The sequence below is a fragment of the Equus quagga genome, chromosome 4, assembly GCF_021613505.1.
Source record: "Equus quagga isolate Etosha38 chromosome 4, UCLA_HA_Equagga_1.0, whole genome shotgun sequence".
Lineage (NCBI taxonomy): Eukaryota > Metazoa > Chordata > Mammalia > Perissodactyla > Equidae > Equus > Equus quagga.
Genome location: NC_060270.1, coordinates 59,089,456 through 59,116,187, shown reverse-complemented (window position 1 = coordinate 59,116,187; position 26,732 = coordinate 59,089,456).

Sequence of the window (26,732 nt, the reverse complement as noted above, 5' to 3'; positions counted from 1 at the left end):
CCCCCAGCGGCCCCCCGCGCCCGCGGCCAGAGCCTCCCCGACAGAGACACGAGCCCGGTTCGCCTGGCTCTGGCCGCAGAGGCGGGAGACTGAACTTTGACTTCTGCTCGAACAGTCAGCACGGCTGAGCCCCGAACTACACTGTTTTGTTTTCCTTCCTGTCTATATTTTGTTTGTTTGGACTAGGGTCGTTCTTTGTTAGGCTGATCTGCTTTCCATTCAGTGGATAACTTTTGAATAAATAAACATTAGGAGTTGTGAGCCCTCACTGGGGGTGTTAGTGTATCAGACTGATGATGCAAGAACGACCAGCCCAGGACTAACGACAGGACTGCATGTCACCTCGTGGACGTGCTTATATCCAGAGGTCCATAGGAAAGAAGTTGTGCATGTCGGTCGCACTCTGGCCAGCAGACCTTGCCCCCAGCAACCCAGGCCCAGGGTTTCAAACTCGCTGGGTTTCTCTCTTCACCCTGAGGAGGAGCTGCTCTGCCAGTTTCCTGCATAAAACAAGCAGCGCAGCTGGAGGGACGGGCAGACCGAGTGCGCTTGATGGTTTCCAGTTATCACACTACTCCCGTGCTCAGGCCACCCAGTTGCTCTGTGCTTTTTGGAAGCACGTCTGTCTTAGTAACTGTGGTCCAGGCTGTGGGCTTGTTTGTGGACATTCCTCGTGGACCTAGAGGCCAGAGTGGCGATGACGAATTTTGTATGGTCAGACCGTTGTCTGAGGAGTGTCACAGTCGTTTGTCTGTCATCGGGGTGCTGACTTACACTGGGTTTTTCTGGTGTACTCTTTCCCCCTCCCAAAAAAGGTAGCATCAACTCTGAGAAGGTTTAAAAAAGTTCCAAGCACAGGTTACCATAGGGATCACTTCATTTCCTAACACTTAAAAACTGAACAGAATTACAAGAAGGCAGGGCAGTCTGTAAAAACTAGAGTAGAGAAGAGGCATTATACAATTTCCTATACTTTCATGTATGTTTGAAAGCATTTAAATAAATTTTTTAAAAAGACTCAACACCCATTTGAAATGATGCAAAACCATTTGACATATGCAAATTCTTATTCAACTGCTATTAAGAACTATCATTAACTGAGCACTCAGCCTTGGATCTGAGGAGCTTCTATGTGCCAGGCCTTGACGTGCATGATTTCCAAGCCGCACAACAACTCTGCAAAACAGGATTATTAATCCAGTTTACAAATGAGACTCATAGAGGCTAAATGATGACGCTCAAGCCACTTGTCGAGTAACAGAGTCAAGAATCAAACACAGATCTGTCTTTCCTTTAAGAACCACAACTTTCACAGCTCCACTTGACCTTCAGCGTTATGTGGGTGAGAGCTTAGCTGGTCACAGAAATGACCTGGGACACAGACTTCCAGGTGCCTCTCCTAGAGCACCCAGGTCAGGGCTAAGGCTGGAAAAGACTGTGGTTTACTCCCAGGCAATTTACAGGGAGAGGAGAATTTAGGAAATTCTCCAAGTCTCCATGATTTGATGGCTCTTGGCTCCCCCTACCCCCGCATTCCCCCCACCCCCACCCAAAAGAAACTTATTCTTCCAAAGTGACGCCTCTTTAGAGGTTGTCCTTTAAAACTGTTGCTTCTGGACAGCATAAAACATTACAACACTTCCTAATTCTTTCCCTTGGAATTAGTTTATTACGTAGTTTTGTTTTTCCCTGTTGGGAGGGGATGTCCTAACAGTGGGGACATCTGGGGCAGGGGAGAAACTAAGAGGTGGTGAAAGGCTGCAAAAACAGAACAGGGGGAAAGCCAGTGCCCTTTCCTTGGCAATTTTGTTTGACACAGTCAATGCCACACCCTTCTGGGTGTATATTTGATCTTCATACCTTGTAAAGTCTGAAAATAAAAGAAAGATCTTTGAAAGAGAACATCGTGCCCTCAGTTCCTGTGAAGGATTCGAATCCAGTAATCAGTTCTATTTTTCAAAGCCCAATCCTGATGTCTGGATTTTCTTCCTTGATGCCTCTGCCTTGCCTGGCGCAGGAAGTGTTTGCTGAATGGACTCAGGGTCAGTTCCAGGCCAGAAAGAACAATGGGCGTATTAGAATTTCCAGGGTCGGAAACTAAAGCATTTCACATCATAGATCTGAGTTCCAGGAAACCATGAGATTCCTGAGCTATGTGGAGATACTGGCATTCAAAGAGGCATGGATGCTTTCAGCTGCTTTTTAGGCCTTGGGGGACTGCATTGGATTGTGAAAATCTGCAAGAATGAACACACGTGCACACTCACACACACCCTACCTATGAAAACCACAGAATCTCAGTGACTCCTGACAGTCTTGACAAACATTTCTCCTTCCCAATATGATATCCACCCCCACTGAGAAGGATCCAGAAGGGCCTCTTAATATGCCCTGTGAGAGAAGAAAACACACACTGGGTTTTTTCCCGTTTGTTTGCTTGTCAAGGCTAAGAAAACATTCAAGCCAATGGCTGCTTCTTTCAACCAGCTGAACCAAGGGCAGGGGAGCAAATGAGAGTGGGGGCCTCAGTAATTCCTGCATCTGACCTTAAGTCCAAAGATGACTACCTCCTTCAAAGAAAGAATTCTTTGAATGTATCCATGTAATCTTGAGGCGGGGGATGAGGGCAGCTGCGGCTTGTTTGACCCAAAGTAGGAGTGGATCCTGGCTCCTTCCAGCCAGGATGCCAGGTGGGCAGGAGAAATGCAGGCATAGGAATCAGTCACCACAGAGATGCCAGCATCCGTTATTAGCAGTTGCCCTGAGGGAGACTGCATGGTCAACCTCTGTCCCAGACTCTGCCTCCTGGGCCTGACCGGGGACTCTGAAGGCATCCAAAAGGGACACTGGCAGTTCCAATAGACAGCCTCCTCAGAACCATTTATAAAGCTCAGTGACCTTAGAGGCCCAGGCCTCCAAGAACACAGAACCTCAGGCCTAGAAGGCACCCCAGAGCCACCTTATTGTGCCTGGTTACAGGCTAAGATAGATCTTATAAGTGAACTTTCCACTTATCCCTTTGAGCCCTAAGAAGCCTCTGGTAAGCCACTTTTGAAGGAAGCATTTCTAAACGATGTTATCTAAGTTTTTTTAACTTAAGTGTTAAAAAAACATATAACCCTTTCTTAATATTTTGACACCACCCTTAAGCTTCAGCTTTCCCCTCTATGAGATAGGGAAGGCAATAGCCCTGACCTTACAGGGTTACTGGCATGATAGAATGAGACGTAACAGGTAAAGTGCTTGCCCAGCGCCTTACCTACTGTCCGTGTTAAATAAAGAGCAGCAAGACCCAGGACCCCTGCAGTCTTAGCAACTCAAACCACTGACAACTTCTTTGCTGGCAACACAGTGACTCTCCAACAGCTCCCTGCCACACCCCTGTTCAGTTCGTTGTTTCTTATCTGCTGTGGACTGGGGAACTGGAAAAATCAAACGCGTCCAGAACTATATGTTTGTATGCTCAATGACAATCAATAAATCTCCAAATGAGCAGTTAAATGTATAGCTGCATAAGTGCTTTATCTGATCTGCAGAAACTTTTCCCCGCCCGGGAGCAGAGTCTGTATTTGGAAGGGTTGAATATACCATAAATCAGCCCTCCAGGCTCTGGACAGTGAGCTGTTACTTTTATTATTTCCTACATATATAAGGTCAGATTGCTCTTTAATAAAAAGTAGTTTTAATCACACATCTTTAAGGTCTTGCTGGGAAGTTACTCTCCTTCCTTCTCCTGGCAAAGAGACCCCCTAGAGGACACTGGAAGTGATGTATTGTGATCAATATAAACCAAAGCCGCGGCTCCTTGCAGGACCATCCAGAGTTAGAGATACCAGACCCTTGTCAACCCAGGACAAATCTCTAGACTGGGCTGCAAAACCACTCTCATGGAGGAATGTCCACCTCTGGCTCTGTAAGAAGAGTAACGGAAAACAATGATGCGTTTCTGGGTTGGAAGTTTGGCATTGCCAGTCTTCATCATAAGGGAGTGAATGTGATGTGCTATAATTTTCTGTTATGAAAGCAGACAGATACAGAAGTCCTTTTGTAGTGAACTGTGGTTGCTATTGCCAGCCCAGTGCTGTTCACCCTTCTTTTGGTAACAGCACTCCAGTCCAGGGATGGGAACGTGACTTAAGCCTGGCCAATCAGAGCACCATAGCTGAAAGGGATCACAGTGATTGGTTCAGGGATAAGTATTCTGGCCAATGAAAGCCCCACCGGGATTTTTGTTGGTGCTAATAGGAAAGAGGCAGTCCCTTTCTTTTAAATTGGAGACTAAGCCTGGGGCTGCTGGTGGCCATCTTGCTGCCACAAGAGGAAAGCTGAGCTGAGAATGAGACAGAATGCTGGAGACACTGTTCAGACATCTTTATCAAGCCATATCAAGACTTCAGTTGTATGTGCTAGTAGACATTTTCTTTTATTTGATTTTTTTCTTGAGACAATTTGAGTTGGCTTTTGGTCACTTGCAACTGACAGATTTCTGATAATACGTTCTGATAATATGCAGTTCTCATGGTAGCCAGCCTCCAAGCTGGCCCCCAATAAACTTCACCTCCTAGTATTCACATCCTTGAGTAGAGTAGAGCTCTTTCCCACACTGAATTAAGGCTGGTCTGTGTAACTAGAGAATACAGCAGAAGTAATGGCTAGGTCGAAAAATGCACAGCAGCTTCTGCCTTGGCTGCTTGAATCTCTCCTCCTGAGAGAGGCCAGCCGCAGTGTTGTGAGAACACTCAGGAAGCCCATGTGAAGAGGCCCACATTGAGAGCACTAAGTCCTCCAACCAAGAGCCAGCACCAATTAGCCAGCTGAGCGAGAGAGCCGCCTTGGCAGCGGACCCTCCAGCCCCAGTCAAGCCTTCAGGTGATGGGGCCCAGCTGACATCTTGACTGTAGCCTCGTGAGAGAGCCTGAGCCAGGACCACCCTGTCAGTTTGATCTCAGATGCCTGACCCGCAGTGGGAAACTGCGAGGTAATAAGTAATTATTGTGTGAGGCCACTCAATTTTGGCGTAATTCGTTACACAGCATTAGATGACTAACAGACCTCTTCTGCTGCTTCGCATCTCCTGCTCCTGGTGAGAAAATCAAGATGTTGTAATGCACACGTCCCAGGCTCTTGCTCCTCAAAGTCTTACTCACTTTCTGAGAGTTCCCAGAAGAGAAGTGATTGACATAGTGGGACCCCACCCTCCACGGACTCTCACCTTCCCTCAGGACCACCATCACCTCTGTTAGGCACTACCATCACTTCCCTGGGATCAGTGCCCCTGCCAGGTGCCTGGGCTGTGCCCTGGCCCTGAGGCCACCTCCGCAGCAGCCCTCAAGTTCCTGAGGCAGAACTCAGGCCTCACGGACTTTTGTGAGCTCAGGGCTCCCTGTGCCCCCTACAGTAATGGGGCTGCTGTTTGTCCTCTCTCTGTTATGTCACTTTAACCTTTGGAATGTGCAATTTTTGCATACCATATGATAGCTCCGAAGTCCAGCTTGGCCATTTTCTCTTTGGAGAAAGGGAACATTGGAACCATCATTGGAGCAAATAGCTTTCTCTTTGAAGTAGAACAGCCTAAGAGAATTTTTTGCAAAGATGGAAATGTTCTGTATCTTCACTATTCAGTACAGTAGCCACTAGCCACATGTGATTACTGAGCACTTGAAATGTGACTAGCGTGATATAAGAATTGAAGTTTTAATTACATTCAAATAGACACATATGACTAGCGGCTTCCGTATTGGACAGCACAGCTTCAGATGCAGTGGTTGCCAGGCAAAAAGCTTTTAATCCTGAGCACAGTCTTCACTCAGATAACTGTGACTTTAGAGCAATGCTTTTACTCCAGTGTCTTACCCATGTGGCTCTTTCAGGTTTTCCTTCCCACCACCCTCCCCTCAGGACTCAGACCGGAGCCCAGGCCTGACTAGTCGCCCCATCCCTCAGACATGCCCACGCACAGCCCAATCCCAGCCGGGGGTGTGGCCCTCTCTCACATGGATGCCCTGCCACGATCAAATCTAGCATCTCAGGGTGAGAAAGGATCTAGAAACTTATCTCATCCAGGCTTCCACAGGCCCCTCCCCACCCGGGGTTGCATAACCATTCACTGAGCAGTCCCGACTCAGTGAGGTGAACACATGAAATGGTTCTAATTTTTCCAATCACTACCTTCAAATTTGATTTGTTCCTAACCAAACACAACAAACCAACAAATAAAGAAACAAACAGCTTTTCCCTTGCATATCTGGGCAGGTTCCTTTACTCTCTTGTCCCTTTCAGTCCAGAAAACCTCCTTCTCATCTCTAATTCAGAATTCAATGCAGCCGACTTCTCTCACTCAGTTTCGAGATGCTCCAGGCTGTTGGGTGGGAAGGGGTTGAGGAGAAGGGACCACACGGCTCCCTGATGTGGGAGGGCTCTCTGAGTGAGGTCTTCTCTGCCACCCCTCAGCTCTGCCCTGGGTGCACCACACAGCCTCCTGCTGTTGGGGTCCCTGGGGACAGACACCCTGCCACCATCTCCGGCTCATCAGGCAGGCAAAGGGGCTGATCTATAGGTCCACAGCCGAAGCAGATGTCCACCTGGGGAGTAAGACGATACCCTCCCCTCTTGCAGCCCCTGCCCCCATTTCTTTTGCCCTGGGGCAGGAGTGGACAGTGGGGCCTAGGGAGGGAAGCACCTCTCACTGTGCACCTTGCCCAAGGCTCTTGACCTAGACGACTCCTTCCTGCCCCTCCCCATGCAAGACGAGTGGTGAGGCAGCGGTGGTGGGTGTTGATGTGGGATCCTACTCTGTCGCTCTGGGGAAGCCCAGAGAGGTTTGAGGGGCAGCATCTGGCTTCTAGTCACTCTCTTTGAATGTGAGGCATTTAGCACCTCTTTTCACCTGGGACTCTAAACGCCAATTCCAGAGCAACAGGAAGACTCTCATTCCCCCCTCCGCCCTCCCCTCCATTTGGTGATGTCTTGAGCAGGAAGTGCTCAATTTCGGTTGTCTTGAGCAGGACGTGTGGGTCCCTGTGGATCTTGGTGAGCTGCTGGATGGTCTCGGGGGAGCTGCAGGCAGAAGGGCTGTAGACAGAAGCTGGCCAGCGTGGGTCGTGTCCAAAACTCAGAAACTGGACAGAGTTCCCAGCACCGGGCGGTAATTCCTTGGCTTTTCAGGCAATATCACCCCTGTTCTGGTGGCCTCACAGGGCGGGGGTGGGCTGGGGTGGAAGGGGTGGGCAGGGGCTGTCCTGCCCCCTTCAAGGCCAAGCAGAAGGGCTCCCAGCACACTGGCCCAGGCCAGAGGGTTAAGCTCTTTGCTGACTGTTGACTCTCAGGTGCACAGTGGGGGAAGTTCCAGCCCAAGTGACTGAATCCTTTGGCATCAAAATACCACGCCGGGGCACAAGGAGGCAAGCCGACCAGTGGCAGTTGAATCTCCCTGGTGAAGCAAATCCTGGAGGGTGGGTCTGGGGGCAGAGCTGGAGGCTGGGCACCCTGCTGGGGCAGCTACCAGGGGGCCATCAGAGCTGGTCCATTCACAGTGTTTCTTGGGAGTGAACAATGTTCCAGTATCACACTCAGTCTACCTGGGGCCCACACACATTATCAGGCTGAACACCAAGCTATGGCATTATTTTTTTTTAATTTTTTTTGGTGAGGAGGATTATCCCTGAGCTAACATCTGTGCCAATCTTCCTCTGTTTTGTATGTGGGATGCCGCCACAGCACGGCTTGATGAGCAGTGTGTAGGTCTGTGCACAGGATCCTAACCCTAACCTGGGCCACCAAAGTGGAGCACATGAACTTAACCACTACGCCACCAGACCAGCCCCAAGCTATGGCCATTCTTAGGGAGCAGCAAATTCAGTTCATGTACCCAGATACCTATGGAGGCCAAGGTGCTGGGTGTGGTGGCTCAGGACTGGTGCCAACGTGTATCTGCCTCCCCAGACCCAACCACCATCCTGTTCCAGATGCGTGAACCTGCCCCCACCCCACCCAGAAGGAGACAGCTCCCCTGCCTTTCTTTCCATTCTGCTTTCTCCCTCTCCCTCCTTCCTTTCTCTTTTAAACCTAGGAGAGTAGGGACGGCCCACTCCATACCTACCATTCTCAGGGAGGCTCGCTGTATTGATTCAAGGTGATTTTCTGAGCTAGCCTGTATTTGAAGTATCTGGCACTTCTCTCACTAAAGAACAAAAGAGGGAAAAGATACAAACTAAATCTCTAGGACACAGCTCTGGCAGAGTACCCACTCCCCGTGCGCACTTGAGTAAGACAAAGGGAAAAACACCACCACTCTTAAAGCATTCACCTCAAGCCAGCTTTTGGCAGTCTTTTTTGCAGCCTGAACATGTCCTTGTTCTCAATGCCATCTGTTCTCACACCCCTGCAACTTTAAATAGGCCAAACGCTGCTGCGACAGGTAACAGGAACAATTTCTGTAAGCAACATACCACGTAAAGGAAACGTGGTTTCTTTAAACTCACTAGATTCTGAAACTTATTTACAATGCATGGGAAAACATCCCAAACGAGTTCTTAGTAAAGGATAGAAAACATGACTGCCTGTCTCTTTATTAAAAAGCGGGATAGAGCTGAAAGCCGGGTCAGCCGTTTTTTTTTTCTCTCTCAACTGAATTGTTTTTCCTTGGGGTTTGGTTAACTTTCAGAAGACTTTCTTTTTTTCAAAAGAAAAGATTCTATTGGTTCTAAAGATGAGAAGGTGTCACGCACCGCACTTGAAGTTACATTTTAATTAGAATTATGGTCGCATTTTAGATTTTTCATTTTCTCACAACAGAGCCATAAGACAGTACCTTCCCATTTTATTTCTGAGAACACTGAGGCATGGAAGCTCAGGAAAATGTCTCCAAGGTTATGACTAAGATTGTAAGTCATCACACTGTCCCAAATGGTTGAGCAGCTGTGCCGCTGTTGACTTTCTGACTGGCTGAGACACTTCCCTTTGTTCTTGATGCCAACTCCTTGGCCAATGTTATCATTTTATTTTAAGGTGTCTTGTGGTAAGTTCAGATTGATGCGAATATTAACTGGAAATGTCTCGATTGTTTTTTATAGTGGCTAAGGAAATGCATAAGTAAAATGTGGTCAGAATTTTGTCTCAATTTTTAATATATTGTTTCAGCATTTGTCTTACTGTCAATTTCTATTTCTAATGCTTGTGTCTTAAAGGAGACACCTTACTAGCCTCCTGGAGTAAATGTGCACGGGGCTGTCGCTTTCACTTGCTCGCCGCCTAGAATGCCCTTCTCAGAGTTTACCTTCTGATGTGATGGACCTTTCGTGTGTTGTGTCTCTGTGCATATTAGTAACACTTCGTCTGTGTGTTCTTCAATTCTTTTCCTGTTTGGTCGTCTCTGTTTCCCTTAAAGCCACCCAGATTTTTCCCTCCTTTTCTGAAAATGCATAGCCAGCTGGCTCTCTCTGTTTATTTTTCCTCCTCTTCTTTTCTTCTTCTTTAATCTGTGGTGTGTGCCCTATGGCAGGATCAGAGGATTTAGGAGACCACATGTTGGCCTTGTTCACCGTGGTGTCAACGCAGCACCTCCAGAGGGTACACGTGCTCCCCGCTGCTCCAGGTTCTCGGGCGTCCGGGCCCGCGGTGAGGTGGCAGCTTGTCGTTCGAGGTCACAGGAGTAAGAAGTGAGGTCGGACCTCGGGGCCTGTGTGGGGGCAGCTCTGGGTAGCACTCCTGGACTCTCTGCTCCCCAAGAAACTGAGAGGAATCCTGCCTTTCCAGAAGCCTGTTTGTGTGGCTCCTGGAGCGTGGCACCTGAGGCATGTGGGGCTGCACGTCACCTGCTTGCTGGCCTTTGACCCAGCCCAGGAGTGCTGGCCACCACCTGATTTCCATGAGCCTCCATTTCACTTTTTAAATAAAGAAGATGCTTTTAAAATCACTAACTTACCCGTCTATTTTAGGCTGTGGAAGGCCCAGACTACAGCCTGGAGAGATAGGGAGGGGCCTGAAGTTATGTGGACCACCTGGAAGGCACAGACACTTTGGCAAATTAAGTGTGGGGTGGTGGGGGGGCCGGGAGGTCGGGGGAACTTGGCGTTTTGAGAGAAAGAGGAAGAATAAGTGATAGGATTGAAGAGAATCTAGAGCCCATCAAGTGCAGTGGTCCCCAAAGCCTGTCTCAGCACAGGGGAGGCGCCACAGTGTTAAAGTGCCCAATGGAAGAAGGTGCTGGAAAGGGGGGCCTTGCAAAAAACGTATTTCTGGTCTCCAGGTATATGAACCACTGGAATGCAGCCCTCTCCCAACCCCCAGTTTACAGGTGAAGTCCAGAACAGGGGCATGACTCTCCCAATATGTCTGACCATTTAGTGGCAGAACTAGAACACAAATGCCCCCAACTTATGGGTCCACTTCTCATTCGAGTACAACCCAGGAACAATGTAGCAGAACTGTGAGGTGGGGGAAAGCATTCTGCCAACGTAATAATGAAAGCTCAAGGACCAAGCAAAAGCTCCATGTAAGACTGAAAAGGGGCAGAGAGGGGGAGGTGCGAGGTAGGCCACCTGGAACGCTGTGGAGGGTCGGTGCAGGTTTCTCACGGCCAGGCGTGAGCTTGTACGCAGATGCAAGAGCACACAGAAGCTAGCACAGCACGCCCAGGAGACTGACTTCATCCCGATCTTGGAAATTATTGTCCAAGTCCGTTTATAGCCCCCGTGTCCCCCACCCTCCCTTCCAAGGCCTGGGCGGGTCCTGACGCAGGCAGTCAGGTGGAGTCCCTGTGAAGACAGAGCCAGAGCCAAGGAGAGCATTACAGCTTGTGTTCCCAGCACGGAAGTGAGGGTAGGAAGGTATGATGCCGTGGTTTTTTTGTGTTTAAAGAAAGGGGGGTAGGGAACCTGGAAGGCTCTGTAGGAAAGAACATTTTAGATCAAATATTAGGAAAAACTTGCTAAAATTCAGAGCCATTCCTCTGATATTGGGGGAGCTTCCTTCCCTGCCATATTCAGAGTGTGATTTTTTTCACAGCAGCACAGAAGCGGAAACTACCATTCTGTCTACAGATTCAGGTCAGTCTTCTGGGTTGTCTGTCTTGCTTCTGCACTTTCAGAAGTTCACTCAGTACACATAGCAAGCCAGCAGCACGGCTAGCCTCGTCCCCAGTTTGCGTCAGCCCTGAGCATGACTGCCAATCAGGAATAGGATCCTTTTTTAACCCTTCAGATTGTGCCAGGGCAAATTACTCAGTGCATTCATGAGTCAAGGAGGAGTCAAGGGACAGTATCTCTGGCGTCTTTGTGGTTAGTGCCCTGAAGTGGATTCCAGACTTCTGGACAGCAGAGTGGAACCCTGCTCAGCCTTTCTGCTCCATCCTCTCACCTTCTGGCTCTCTATCAGACAACACTCCGCTGCTAGTCATAGGCTTCTCAGGGCCAGGTTTTTGGAAGCGGGTGGTCAGTTCCTTCTTCCTAGTCTGTCTCAGTCTGGAAGCTCTGCTGAAACTTGTCCACCATGGCTGACCCTGCTGGGATTTGAAATACCAGTGGTATAGTTTTCAGTGTCACAGCAACATGCAGCCACCACAGTATGATGGGTTGGTGCCTTTCCCCAAGCAGCAAATGAACCCAGGCCATGGAGGTGAGAGCACGGAATCTTAACCACTAGACCACCAGGGCTGGCTGTGGAGATGTCTGGCAGGTGGAATTTCTGGATGGCTTTTCCCACTGCAGGCATTCAAGCGATCTCTTGTCATTCTTCCCTCTCTAGCAGGAGAAAGGAAAATCCCAACCCTTAGAGCGTTAGTTCTGGCTCAAGGACATGGGTTTCTTTCCTGGAAACAGGGACTGGCTCAATGAGAAGCCCCCAGAGTGGTACTGTGTTGCCAAGATGCCTGTTTCTGGCCAGCTCCAGAGGGAGTCTGGATGTCCCCAGAAAGACACAACGCTTTCAGTGTTTAATAGTTATTCAGCATCAGAGAAATTTTATCCCAAGAAAAAGGCTTAGACAACTTCACTAATAGGAGTATTTTAAGAATTATAAACAGAAATCAGATCACGTTAAATAGTGTATTTGTAAGCTGAGTACAAGTTAAGTTGCCTAACAAGCTGAATAGAGAAACAGAAGTTGGTGGTGGATGCACAGTGTTGTGAGCATGTCTGTACCCGGCAGCACAGGGACCGAGTGAGCCAATTTTCTGTGGCCTCTGGCCCGAGGCCTCCCAAACACCTCAGCACGTGGGCACTCCTAAGATTCCTCCATTAAGGGGCCCATGTGATGGCAGCACCGTGGCAATAGTGACATTGATCCAAATGCAGCAGCTAAACCATGATGTGACACAGAATTCAATCTCTTCCAGTACTGCCCTTGCAATAATCATTTTGTATTTGTAACTTCTCTTAAGAGGTTTCATTTCCCAAATGATCACCTACTGTAGCAGTTCTCCAAGTGTGGTCTGTGGACCCTGGGGGAGCCCAAAAACCATGTCAGGTGGCCCATGAGGTCAAAATATTTTCATGACAAGATTGAGATGCTGTTAACCTTTTTCACTGTGCTGACATTTGCATTGATGATGCAAAAGCGATGGTAGAGAAAACCAATGGTGCCTTTGCACAGACAAAGGTGGAGGTTCCAGACCGCACCAGTAGTCACTACATCCTGCACTGTCGCACACGCGCAGCACCAGAAAAACCCTGCCGGTTTCATTTAAGAATGTCCTTGATGAAGCTATTAAAATTACTCATTTTATCAAATCTCCACCTTTAGGTACATCTCTTTTTAATATTCTATGTGATGAAATGGAAAATACTCAAAAGAGTGTCTGCTGCATATGGAGGCCCCACGTTTGTCTCAAGGAAAAGCACTCGTGCAACTGTTGAGTTACAAGCTAAACTAACTGCTTCTGTCGTGAAACACCACTTTCATGTGAAAGAAAGGCTGAGAGACAAGTCATAGTTATTCAGACATGGGAATCTGGCATGTATAAGCAAGCAGGCTTGTCACTTCAAAGAAAATAACTGACAGTATTTGTTGCCAAGGGTAAAAATTGAGTCTTCAGGCAAAAATTAGAATTTTGGAAAATTTGTATCAGCCACCATGAGCTTCACACCTTACCAACATTTAAAGACTTTACTGATAATATTGATGGTGACATTGACAGATGCAGTTTTTGACACCGTATAATATAATGTGTCAACATTTGGAAGATCTGCATACACAATGAATCAACATTTTCCAAATGACCAATGCCTGATGTTACAAATTTATGCATGGGTAAAATATCACTTTAAAGTATGAAAGAGATCAATACATTTTAGTGCAACAGAGATAGAAAATTCATTCATTTGGTTTCAGGTTCCACATTGCAACTAATCTTTAAGAAATTACTACTTGTGCAGTTTGGGTATAGTATCAAAGAATGTACACAATTATCTGAAAAAGCTTCGAAAACCCTCCTCTCTTTTCCAGTGATGTATCTGTCTGAAGTCAGATTTTCTTTGTATACTTCAACCAAAACAATGCATCACAGCAGACCGAATGCAGAAGCAGGTAGAACCCAACCGTCTTCTATTAAGCCAGATGTTAAAGAGATTTGCAAAAATGTAAGACAATGTCACTCTTCTCACTGTTTTGTTTTGTTTGGAAAATATAGTTATTTTTCATATATTCTATTTATATATGTGTGTGTTTCATATATATTATTTATGTTACTATTAAATAGGTTAATCAATGCTATTTTTAAATGAATTAAACAAACATCTTAAATTTCTCAGTCTTAATTTTTCCTGTGTTAAATTTCAACATATATAACCTAAATAAATAAAAACCCTTTCCAATCCTCAAAAAATTTTAAGAATGTTGGGGCCGGCCCTGTGGCCAAGTGGTTAAGTTCGCATGCTCTGCTTAGGTGGCCTGGGGTTTCACCGGTTGGGATCCTGGGCGCGGACATGGCACCACTCGTCAGGCCATGCTGAGGTGGTGTCCCACATGCCACAACTAGAAGGACCCACAACTAAAAATATACAACTATGTGCTGGGGGCATTTGGGGAGAAAAAGCAGGGAAAAAAAAAGATTGCCAACAGTTGTTAGCTCAGGTGCTAATCTTAAAAAAAAAAAAAAGAAATTTTAAGAATGTAAAGGGGTCCTGAGTCTAAAAAGTGGAGAACTGTTGATCCACTGAAGCCTCACTTTATAAAGCCATTCAAACTAGAAAGCATGGTAGACTGGAAGGAACATGAGTTTTGGAGTCAAGACAGACCCGGGTTCAAATTCTGGCTTTACCACTTACCAGCTATTTGACTTAGTGAATCACTTAATTGCTCCAAGTTTCAGTTTCCTCATCTATAAAATGGGAATAATAATACCCAATATACAGATTGCTTGAGAGTTAGAGATAATACTTACAATGGTTTAGCATAGTGCCTCATAGTAAGTATGCAAATATTTATTGATTGGATGAATAGAGTAAGATGTTCCGTATATCAATGAGCGCTTTGGGTGGGAAGGATCAGAAATGGCATAAATGGTAAAAGAAACAAACAAATGAACAAACAAAAACCTTATCTATAACAGGAAGTCCAGAGACAGCAGAGCCCAACAATATCCTAAGACGCAGGTGCTCCCCACCTCTCTGCTCGGTCCTGCAGCGTTGGCTTCCCGCTTAGGCAGGCAGCAAGGTGGCAGCAGTAGTTCCAGGGCATCTCATCCAGGCAGGACCATGTCCTGAAGAAGAGAGATTTTTTCCCACTTGTGGCTTTCTCTTAGGAAAGAGGAGGCTTTTTCTAGATTGCCCCTAGCATATCTACCCTCATATTTTATTGACCTGAATTTGGTCACATGTCCATTCCTGAACCAATCCCTGGCCAGGGGGATGGGATGTCCCTTTGACTAATCAGGTCCATTTCTGCGACTGGAGATGGGGCCAAACTTCCCTGAGACACAGGCTTGGAGGATGAAGGGCTGATACCTGAACAAAATCAGGGCTTTGTTAAGAAGGGAAAAGGGAAAATGGAAGGAACTAGTAGGCAATCGCACAGAGTCCACTACATTCAGCAAATGGAAGTCTAGAACAGTGGGTTCTGAACGCTGGTCGGCAGACTGGCTACACAGGACTCTCTTGGGAGCTTGTTAAAAAATATAGCTCAGACTGTACTGTGCATACAAATTTCCCTGGGATCTTGTTAAAATGCAAATTCTACATTTGTTACAAGCTCTCAGATAATGTAGCTGCTACTCGTCTATGAACCCCATTTTGACTAGTAAAGATATAGACCTCCCACACCCAAATTATTGACTAGGAGTCTCCCAGGGGACCCTGGTATGAGAACTGGGTTCAGTGTGGTAAAACACCAACAATGTGCAAGATGGCATTCATTCATTCATTCAGTTAGCATTCATAGAAACCTGTACCCTGCCAAGCCCCGTGCTATTGCCAAAACCACAGTCCACCTTCTGTTGGGGAGGGAGGGCAGGCAGACCTATGAGCAGATGTCTTTGATGTAATGTGAGAAATGCTCTAAAAATCTATGCACAAAGTGTTCTGTGATCGGGGAGCAAGTAGTGACTTGCTGGTGAAGGTGGGGTGACAAGCCGGGGAAGGGCACAGAGGAGGACGTGTGGGCAGGGCTTTCTTTGCTGCTCAGAGTGAGAGAATGTGTGCACATGAAGACATGGAAACACTAAGGAGCAGAGGACACTCAGGGCACAGTGAGAACGTCTCTGTACCTCATGCCCAGGCTGAGACAGTGGCCGAGGAAGAAAAGGTCAAAAAGTGGCTGGGGCTGGATTGTGAGAGGCCTTGAATGCCGTATGAAATCACTCTGTAGCTGTTCTGGAGCTGCACATTAGAATCACTTGAGAGCTTTGGGAACCCCTGACACCCAGGCCACATTCTAGGTCAGTTACATGGCACTCTCTCAGGGGGAGCAGAGGCAAGCATCAGTACATTCTAAAGCAGGTACAGCCACGTTGAGAAGCACAGCTCTACGGGGCCAGCGCCTGCCCAGCCTGTTTCATAGAACACGTGCTTCAGTGTGGACAGAGCCCATCCTTCCCAATGCGCTTTTCATTTCAATTTGATAGTCAAAATTGGAATTATTAAAAGGCTTTGATGCCGCAGAAGCCACGTGATGGGCACTGGAATGGCGTGCCTCTGCGCAGGGGCCGTGGGGTGCAGGCAGATGAAGCCGGCCCTTTGTTCTCCGGCCTCATCTGTGAAAGCTGATCCCTGGGAAGCCGCAGCCGGCTGCTGGGCAGAGGGCACCCCCTTCTCTCACCAGCCCAGACCACGGGGATTGTTGGCCAGACAAGTCTGCAGTGTCTGCCGAACGAAAGCATGTTCCCCAACCCCCTTTTACTAACTGAACACCTACTCGGGAAGTTGGGCAGATTTTTGCTTGGATAAAATGAAAAGATGAGCTCTCCCGCCGTGAAAGCTGGCAGGAGAATGGCTGTGTGGGGCCTTCACAGGGTGAATTTGGAATGCCTGCCCTGGGTGTCGATCTCTGTACTCAGCGGCTGAGACATTATGTAGCTAACAAAAGTTGTCCCTTCTCTCATTGATCACCATTACAGTCGCTGAAATAATCCTTAAATTGTCCAAATGTTGCTATGAAACTTTTGTAATTGTTGTCCCCTCAAGTTGCGAAATTTCTGGAGTGTTTTGAATTAAAAAAAAATATTTAAACCTATTCCATGTATAAAACATAAACACAACTAAAAAACCACACTCCAAACTTGTTTACCATCTGCCTCAATCCCTCAGTTTTGAGTCAATAAAATATTGAGCCGTCTTTAATGGAATGGAGCAAGCCCTTCCTGCAGGAGACAGTGGGGAATGGGGGCCGATGTGTGCAGCTGCCGCCGCCCAGCAGGTTCCCAGGACGCTCTGGGTCTGGGCTCACTCTGGTTGGGCCTTAATGACTATTTTGACTGTGTCCTGTTTTACCCAACACAAGGAAGGTGAAGTCCTGCTTTACTTTCAGAACTGAACTGTCTCCAGGAAGCCCTCTGGGGTCCCCTCTGCTTTTCCTCCGAGAGGCCCCCAGATGAGGCAGGCGTACCTTCGCTCCTCCACAGGGATTCTCGGGCCTTCGATGCATACTTTGCAGATAAATCATCCAGCCTCTTCCCTCCGTGATAGCCCAGCCTTTGCCCACAACCAAATGACGTGTAATCACCTTGAAAAGAAAAATAAAACAAACACTTACCCTCAGCTCTGACTCAAAGAACTGGATTCTATGGAAATTACAGGCTTTCCCTCTGCCTGTGCAGATGTGACTAGGAATCCACGCCGCAGCTAATGCAGAAAGGGAACTGGCCTCCATGTGCACAGACGTGCCAGTGTGTGGGTGGCCCGGGTGAAGCCAGCCCCTCCTCGGCAGGCTGGGGCTGGGTTTGGGTCCCTGAGCAGGAGGCCTGGCTGATGCCTGACCACTTACAGGGAGAAGATGTAATTAGGAAGCAAAACCTCAACAGAAACCCCCGCACCCGCCCCCGCCGGCCACCCCGAGCCCGGGTTTCCACACCCTCAGTTGTTCAGCGGCCCCCTATTCCTGGATACAAACAAGCTGGTCTTTGATGACAGGAAGGGAGTGGAGTTTTAATCTTGGTTCTGGGGGATGTTACCTATTTGTGGATCAGCGATTGCTTTCAAAACACCAGGAATCATGCCTTTACCTTACAGCCTTATTGTGTGCCATGATTAACTTAGCTAAGGCTCTCAGAAAACAGTAAACCCTGAGTGGCCTCATTAGTCCCCATTTTAAGAAGCACTTTCCCATCCTGGGCAGCAGATCTCGTGAGACGTGCTACTTGTCGTGACCCTCATGCGGGCCCTCCTTCTGAACTGACTCTCACAGAGCTTTTTCGTCCCCGCTGAGGAAAATGCACTGGTATCAAATGAATCAAGCAAAAATTAAGCAAGGATGTGAATTTTTTCTTTAGAGAAGATCAATTCCAGTTTCTAATGAAGGAAAATGAGACATAATTTCACACTAACTAGGAAGGAGACACACAGCCTGCATTCTAGAGAGAGGTAGGACAATGGTTTGGATTTAAAGTTTAATTAGAAAATGTCTGTCTGAAAGGAAAACCCCATGTGAAGCTTGCTCGCGGCCTGGGGCTGCCTACTCAAGTCATCTCATCTCCTCTCTCCTTCTTCCCTTCTTCATCCCCGCCCCCGCCATGAGGAACAGCACAGTGGAGGAAGGAATGAGTCTTTACAGGACACATTAGCACATCTTGGGTGGTGCAGAAAGGCAGGGACTACAAACGCAGGGGACAGCAGGTCGCGCCTCTCCCCGCGAGGATTCCACATTCCCCCCAGGGGAGCAGCCCCCGTTGCCTGGGAGCCCATGCGGCCAGCAGCCAGGGGCTCAGCAAGTGCCCTGGGAGCTGAAGGGTTTTCTGGAAACCTGTCCAAGCTGTGCCACCGAGAACGCAGCAGGACGAGCCAAACTTTATTCCATTTGACAGTTTTAAAATTGCCCTGTAAATGTGCTTCTAATTTTTATTTAACAAAGAAATAAATGCTCTATAATTATAGACCAGTTGGTGATTAAAATCAGTTTTAATGATGGCTAACAAACCCAAGTAAAGCTGATAGAAATCTTTACGAGCTTGGCGAGGCCGTCAGCTGCTTGTCAGCAATTCTTCCCCCTCTCGCCGCGGCTCTCACTTTCCCCAACTTTGTTTGGCCTAGCAATTCTACCCTGCTTAGACAACTGCTCATCCTTTATCCTCCTGTTTTTGATTACCTACTGGCATTTATTTTAAATGTAGTTACTGGCCAATTAAATAGAAATTAACTACATTTAGAGCCAGGGTTGCCGTTGATTGGATCATTGCTTCTTCCTTTGGCGAATACTCGTTCCTCTTTAGGTCTTTCGAGAGCAGAAATCCCAGAGGCAGCGTCCAGTGCCCTGATCCGAGGCCCCTTCGGGCGGCCACCTGCTGGACCCGAGTCGCAGGAGGCAGGGATGGGATGCTTTCTTCACGCATTAGGGCCTGGAGCACGCTGGGCTGTAACCAGAGACGTTTCCTGTTGTGATTCTGTTAAACTATTTCTGATTCAAGACAGACTCTCCTACTAGAAGGTCAGGTTTATTTCACTGAAGAAAGGGAAAAACAAATCCATCTTATGTTTTCTTTGTTTTGGGGGGCAGCTGGAATGCATCTTCCTTTCCACCCAAACCCTTAACACTTCTTGGTTGGGTGAAAGAGGGGTTGGCTCCCTTCCTGGTCTGGGCGGGGCACAGGGGCTGAATCAGCCAGCTTCAGGGAACAGCCAAGCAGTAGGTCTCCTACTTTCAAGTCAAACCCCTCGTGCTAATCACCTAGATAATCTGATACGGTTATCATTTATTCTAAAATGAGAACAAGAAACACATCTGTGACAGAATTCATTAGTCTAAGCCTTTTTCAGTCTCAGCATGTGCTTCTGTAGATTGTAGAGACATATATATATAAATTCTATATGGGTGTATCTCAACATTTACATTGCCTCCTTATCAGGAAATGTCTTCTCCTGTCTTTGCCTATCAAAAAGCTACCCATCCTTCAGGCTCCTTTATGAAGGCTTTCCCTAAGATATTGAGGCAAGTCTTAGCTCCATCACTTACTAGCTTTGTGGCTGTGGGTTAACCCACTGAAGTCCTCTAGTTCTCATTTTCCTAATAGGAAAAATGGGGAATTATTTTAAGATCAAAAGGTTTAACAAGTGTGAAGAATGTTATGAACTTCTATGCAAATGTGAGGCAGCATTCTAACTACGTTATGACTGCTTGTCATTATTGCATCCTAGAATGCCATTTGGGCATTCATTATATTCTACCTTACATCATTACTTAACTGTCCCTGATAAGTCTGCTTGTTCTCTCCAAGTTGTGAATGACTAGAAAGTAAATAATCAAAGAAAGATCTATCTACCAGGGTCATTCAACCTTGTTTATAACAGAAAAAAATGGAAAATTGCCCAAAAGTACAATAAGGGATTGGGATTGGTTAGAAAAAGTACATTGCACATTCATTTAATGGAATACAATTTGGTCATTAAAATGTAAAGAGCTAGGAGGGTCACTCTCACCCTTACAATGAAAGTAACTAGAGTAACTTCAAATTCACAACTTTAAAAAAAAAAATCAGAGAGCTGAAATTGCAGAGCAAACAACAGGCCCAAAAGCTAAGGAGGGATAACGTCTGCAGAGAGAAAGGGAGTGCAATGTTCTCACTCGGAGTGAATGCCACCAGAAACTGGTGAGAATAGTTCAACTAAAATGGTTGATAACTTGGTGAAGAGTCAATACAGGCTGACAGGCAAGTGTGAAACCCCTGAGGGCCACAGAATGTGGGGGAGTCTGCACTTCTTTCAGTCTCTTTCTCCACAACCAAAGGTACTCACAGAAAAGATTGGAAAGAGCCCTAAATTGGACCCACTGTATTGCAGATGTAGCCAAGTGGTAGAGCAGTTTCATGGGAGGGGCAAGAAACACCAGGTGGATCCATCTCTCCTATCTCCAATAGGGGGGAAAGCCTTAATCTGTAGAGGGAAAGTGCGCCAAGCACTGCTGCCCCAAAGGCATTGGTGAAAATTTATTGTAAATAAGTAAAAGGAACCAAAGAGGAAAAATCAGGGAAGGATAGGATTATGCACTGGGCCCATAAATACAGCTAGGGCAGTGGCAAGGGAATGGAAAGGCCCTATCCCTTATGGTGCATGGCTAAGACTGAGGCTTATTCAGAACATGGAGAATATACTCCCATGCCACCGCTGCTCCTCTACTACAAGCTAATAAGCTTTGAACAACAAGCAACAGTAGAATACTACTGAGAGAGGGATGGGAGAGAAACAAGAGCAAGCAAAGGAACTCTTTCTGAGGTACAATGTAAAGAGAAGACCTAAAATTTGGAATCAAACAGACATTGCTCTGGTAAACTGACTTCCACCCTAAACAGAAGGTATCTCTATAGGAATTTGAAGCCTATGATGCACTGAGGATAAGCGTAGCAACCCAAACCTAGATTAATTCAAGCTACCACATTAAAGGCCTAACAGAAGGAAAGGGGCCCCCATATTAAGGCTTAAAAACTATTTACTCTAGTCTCTACTAACCTATACAAGATGACCAGCTTTCAACAGAAAATTACAAGGCATATGAAAAGGCAAGAAAAAATACACTCCAAAGAGACAAAGCAATCATCAGAACCAGATACAAATATGAGACAAATGTTGGAATTATCTGACAGGGAATTTTAAATAACTATGATTAATTTGTTAAAGGCTCTAATGAAAAAGACAGACAATATACAAGATCAGATGGTTAATTTCAGCAGAGAGATGGAAACTTAAAGAAGGAATCAAATCAAAATGCTGGAAATGAGAAACACCATAATGGAAATAAAGAATGCCTTAGACCGTTTCTTCAATAGAATCAGACAGATGAGGCAAGAATTAGTGAACTTGAAGGCAGGTTAATATAAATTACCAAAACTAAAACACAAAGAGAAAAAAGAGTGAGAGGAAAAACAGAACATAACACCCAAGAGTTTCAGGATATTATTAAACATTCTAACATATGCATAATTAGAATCCTAGAAGTAGAAGAGAGAGAGAAATATCTGAAAAAATAATGACCAAGAGTTATCGAAACTTAATGTTAGATACTAAACCACAGATCCAAGGAGCTCAAAAGACACCAAGTAGGATAATACAACACATACATTTACACACACATACACAGACACACTCCTAGTCATATCATAATATTCAAACTGCTGATAACCGGTGACAAAGAGAAAACATTAAAGGCAGCCAGAGAGAAAAGAAAGATTACATACAGAGGAACTAAGATAAGAGTTGCAACAGGCTTCTTCTCAGAAATAACGTAAGCCAGAAGACAGTGAAGTGACATCTTTAAAGTAATGAAAGAAAAAAAATACTGCTAACCCAGAATCCTATACCTAGCAAAAATATCTTTCAAAAAGGAAAAATACTTTTTCAGACTTACAAAAACTGAGGGGATTTATTCCTAGAAGACTCACTTTATAAGAAATGTTAAAAGAAGTTCTTCACACAGAAAGAATATGATATCAGACTGAAATTTGGATCTACACAGAGAAATGAAGACCTTAGAAATGGAACAAATGAAGGTAAAATAAAATTCAATTCTTTTCTTATTTATGATTGCTCTAAAGGATAACTTTTCACTGTTGAAAACAATGATAGCGGCAATGTAGTCTGTGTTCATAGCAAATGTAAAAGTGGAAGGTATGAAAACAATAGCTCAAGGTGTGGAAGGGAGGGATGGAGAATACATTGCAGTTAGGTCCTTACACAACACATGATGACGTGTAATGTTTGAAGGCAGACTCAGATCGTACTGTAAACCCTAGAGAAACCACTAAAAATATTTTTTAAAGAAGAATGACTAATAAATCAATAAGAGAAAAAATGGGATAATACAAAATTTTTCAATTAACACAAGAAAAGGCAGAAAAAAAGAAACAAAGGACAGATGGAACAAGTGAACTCATCTTAATTATAAAGACAGACTGGTTAAAAGTAAAAGGATGGATAAAAACAGGCCATGCAAACACTAATTTAAAAAAAGCTGGAGTAGCTATGTTATCAAAGTAAACGTCAGAACTAGGGACTCTATCAGAGATAAAGAAGTATAATACCTAAGGACAGAGGGTTTAGTTTCCCAAGAAAACATAACTAACCAAACTGTGAATGCACCCAACAGCAAACTTCAATGGAGGTGAGGCAAAAAGAGATGGAACTGAAAGGAGAAATATACAATTCTCTCTCAGAAGCAATTCATTATATATTTAATAAAAGAAGCAGACATAGGATGGAAATAGAAGCCATGAGCAACACTATCAACAACTAGACCAAATTGACACGTATAAAACACTCCACACAACCACAGCAGAACACACTTCCTTCTCAAGTACACAGAGGACAGTCACCAATATGTACCATATTTTGTGAAATAAACTTAAAAGAATAGAAACCATTCAAAGAGTGTTCTCAGGCCATAATGAAATTAAACTAGAAATCAATAAGAAAGATGTGGAAAATCCTCAAATACTGGAAATTAAACAACTCTCTTCTAATAATCTATGGACCAGAGAGAAAGTCTCAAGGGAAATTTAAAAAGATTTTTGATTGAAAGAAAAAAAATACAACATATCAAAACTTGGGTAATGTAGCTAAAGTAGCACTTAGAGAGAAATTTAGGCATTAAATGCTCAGAAGAGAAAAAGGGTCTTATATCAATGATCTAACCTTCCACCTTTAGAAACTAGAAAAAGAGCAAAATACACTCAAGTTACACATAAGCTGAGGGAAGAAAAGAATAAAAATTAAAACACAAATCAATGACATTAAACACAGAAAACAATAGAGAAATATTAATGAAACCAAAAGCTGATTCTTTGAGAAGATTGATAAAATTGGTAAACCTCTAGCCAGACTCGCCAAGAAAAAAAAAGAAAAGATATAAATTACCAATATCAGAGACCAAACAGGGGCTATCTTACAGATCCGACAAGCATTAACAAGATCATAAGGGTATATTATGAGCAATTCTATGCCCAGAAATTTGACAATTTATGTGAAATGGACTCCTTGAAAGACACAAATTACTGAAGCTCACTCAAGAAGAAATAGACAAACTTATAGTCCTATATCTAGTAAAGAAATTTAATTTATACTTTAAAAACTTTCCAGATAGAAATCTCCAGGCCCAAATGGTTTCACTGTTGAACTCTACCAAACATTTCAGAAAGAGGTAATATCAATTCACCACAACTTTTTTTTAGAAAATAGAAGAAGAGGAAACAATTCCCAACTCACTTTATAACACCAGCATCATCCTAATGCTAAAGCCAGATAGGAACATCACGAGAGAAGAAAACTGCACAGCAATATCCCTTATGAACAGAGAGGAAAATCCTTAGCAAAATATTAGCAAATTTAATGCAGAGTTTATAAAAAAGAATACATCATGACCAAGTGGCATTGATCTCAAGAATGTAAGACTGGTTCAACATTTGAAAGTCAACGTAAAGCACCATATTAATAGATGAAAGAAAAATATTGATGCAGAAAAAGAATTTGACAAAATTCTACCCACCAATCATGACTAAAATTCTCAGCAAACTAATAATAGAAAGTTCCCTAACCTAATAAGACATCTACAAAAAACCTACAGCTAACATCACACTTAATGGTGAAAGACTGAATACTTGGGCCAGCCCAGGTGGCCTAGCGGTTAAGTTATGGATGTTAGCTCAGGGTGAATCTTCCTCAGCAGAAAAAAAAAAGAAAAAAGACTGAGTACTTTCCCCCTAAAGTAAGGAAGAAGGCAAGGGTACCCTCTTTCACTATTCTTATTTAACATCATACTGGAAATCTTAGCCATTACAATAAGACAAGCCATGGAAATAAAAGGCATGTCATCTCAATTCACAGATGACAGAATTGTCCATGTAGATATTCCTAAAGAACATACACAAAAGCTCTAGAACTAATAAAAGGGTTTAATAAAGTCCCAGGATATAAAGTCAGCGCACACAAATCAATAATCCTCTATATGCCAGCACTGAACGACTGAAATTCGAAATTGAAATAACAATACCGCTTATAATAGCACCGAAAAAACCAACAGGTATAAATCTAAAAAAAATTATGTGGGATTTGTATGCTGCAAAGAACAAAACGCTAAGGGAAAAAACCTAAGAAGATCCAAATAAATGGAGAAATAGATGATGTTCATGGATTAGAAGATTCGGTATTACTAAGATCTTAAGTCTCCTCAATTCATTATATAGATTCAACAGAATTCCACTCAAAAGTCCAACAGGCTTGTATGTAGATATTGACATGCTGGTTTAAAAATTTATATGGAAAAGCAAGGTAACTAGAATTGCCAGAAAATTTTTAAAAAGAATAACAAAGTTGGAGGACTCATACTGCCTGATTTCAAGTGTTACTATAATGCTAGAGTAATCAAGACAATGTGGTAATGCAGAAAGGATAGACACATAGACCAACGGAACAGAAGAGAGAGACTAGAAATAAACCCACAGAAATACAGTCAATGATTTTTGACAGTTGATGCAAAGATAGTAGAGAGAAGATAGTCTCTTCAAACAAATGGTGCTAGAACCATTGAATATCCATATGCAAAAAAAGGAACCTCAACCTCTATCTCCTACCTCATACAAAATTAACACACAATGGATCACAGACCTTAAATATAAGACATAAAACCATTAAACTTCTCAAAGAAAACACAGGAGAAAATGGTGCACGTGGCCTTGGGTTAGGTCAGTGATTCTGAATGTAGTCTTCTTTATGCCCAAGGGGACATTTGGCAATGTCTGGAAGATTTTTGATTGTCACGAATCAGGGGGCAGGGTGGGGGGAGTGCTATAGGCACCTAGGGGTAGAGGCCAGGCAGGGAGGTTGTGAACACTCTGTAATGCACAGGACGTGCCCCCACAGCAAAGAATTATACAGTCCAAAACGTCAACAGTGTGGCCACTGAGAAACCCTGAGATGGGCAAAGAGTTTTTAGATAGGACAATAAAATGATGATCCATGGAAGAAAAAAATAAATTGGACTGTATTAAAATAAAAAATTTTGCTCTGTAAAAACTTCTGCTTTTTGATTAAGAGAATGAAGACAAGAGGCCGGCCTGGTGGTGTAGTGGTTAAGTTTGTGTGCTCTGCTTTAGTGGCCCAGGGTTCACTGGTTTGCATCCTGGGCGTGGACCTATCACCACTTATTGAGCCATGCTGTGGCAGGTGTCTCACATTTAAAATAGAGGAAGACAGGCACAGATGATAGGTCAGGGCCACTCTTTCTCAGCAAAAAGAGGAGGATTGGTGGCAGATGTTAGCTCAGGGCTAATCTTCCTCACCAAAAAAAAAAAAAAAAGAGAGAATGAAGACAAGCTACAAACTGAGAGAAAATATTTTAAAATCACATCTGGACTTGCATCCAGAAAATACAAGAATTGATAAAATTCATCAATCAGAAAACAACCCAAGTGTTAAAAATGGGCAAAAGATCTGAACAGATACTTTACCAAAGAACATATTCAGATGCAAAATGAGCATAAGAAAAAATGTTCAACATCACTAGTCATTAGGGAAATGTACATTAAAACCACAATACACCTACTTGAATATTTAAAACGTAAAAACCCCGCAAAACGAAGTGCTGGTGAAGATGCGGACCAACTGGAACTCTTGCACATTGTGGGTGGGAATGCACAATGATGAAACCGCAAACTGGTGCAGCCAGTTTGGAAACAGTTTGGCCGTTTCTCATGAAGGTGAACATAGATGTACCTCGTGACCCAGCAACCCCAATCCTAGGTACGTATGCAAAAGAAAAGATGTTTGCACAAAAATCTGTCCAGAGTAAATATTCATAGCTCCTTTAAAAATGGGAAGCCACACAGATGGACCACACACTGTAGTATGTCCACATAATAGAATGCTACCACTAATCAAAGAGCATGAACTATTGATTCACAAAACAACACGCAGGAATCTCACCTGAAGTTTGCAAGGTGAAGAAGCCACACTCCGAGCTATTTGATTCTGTTCACATGACGCTCTGGAGGGGGCAAAAGCACAGGTGAGAAGTGGACTGATCAGGGGCTGGGGTGGCTTGTCTAGGAGGGAGTAGGATGGGTAACTTTGGGTGATGGAATTGCTGTGCATAGAACTATATCTCATAAT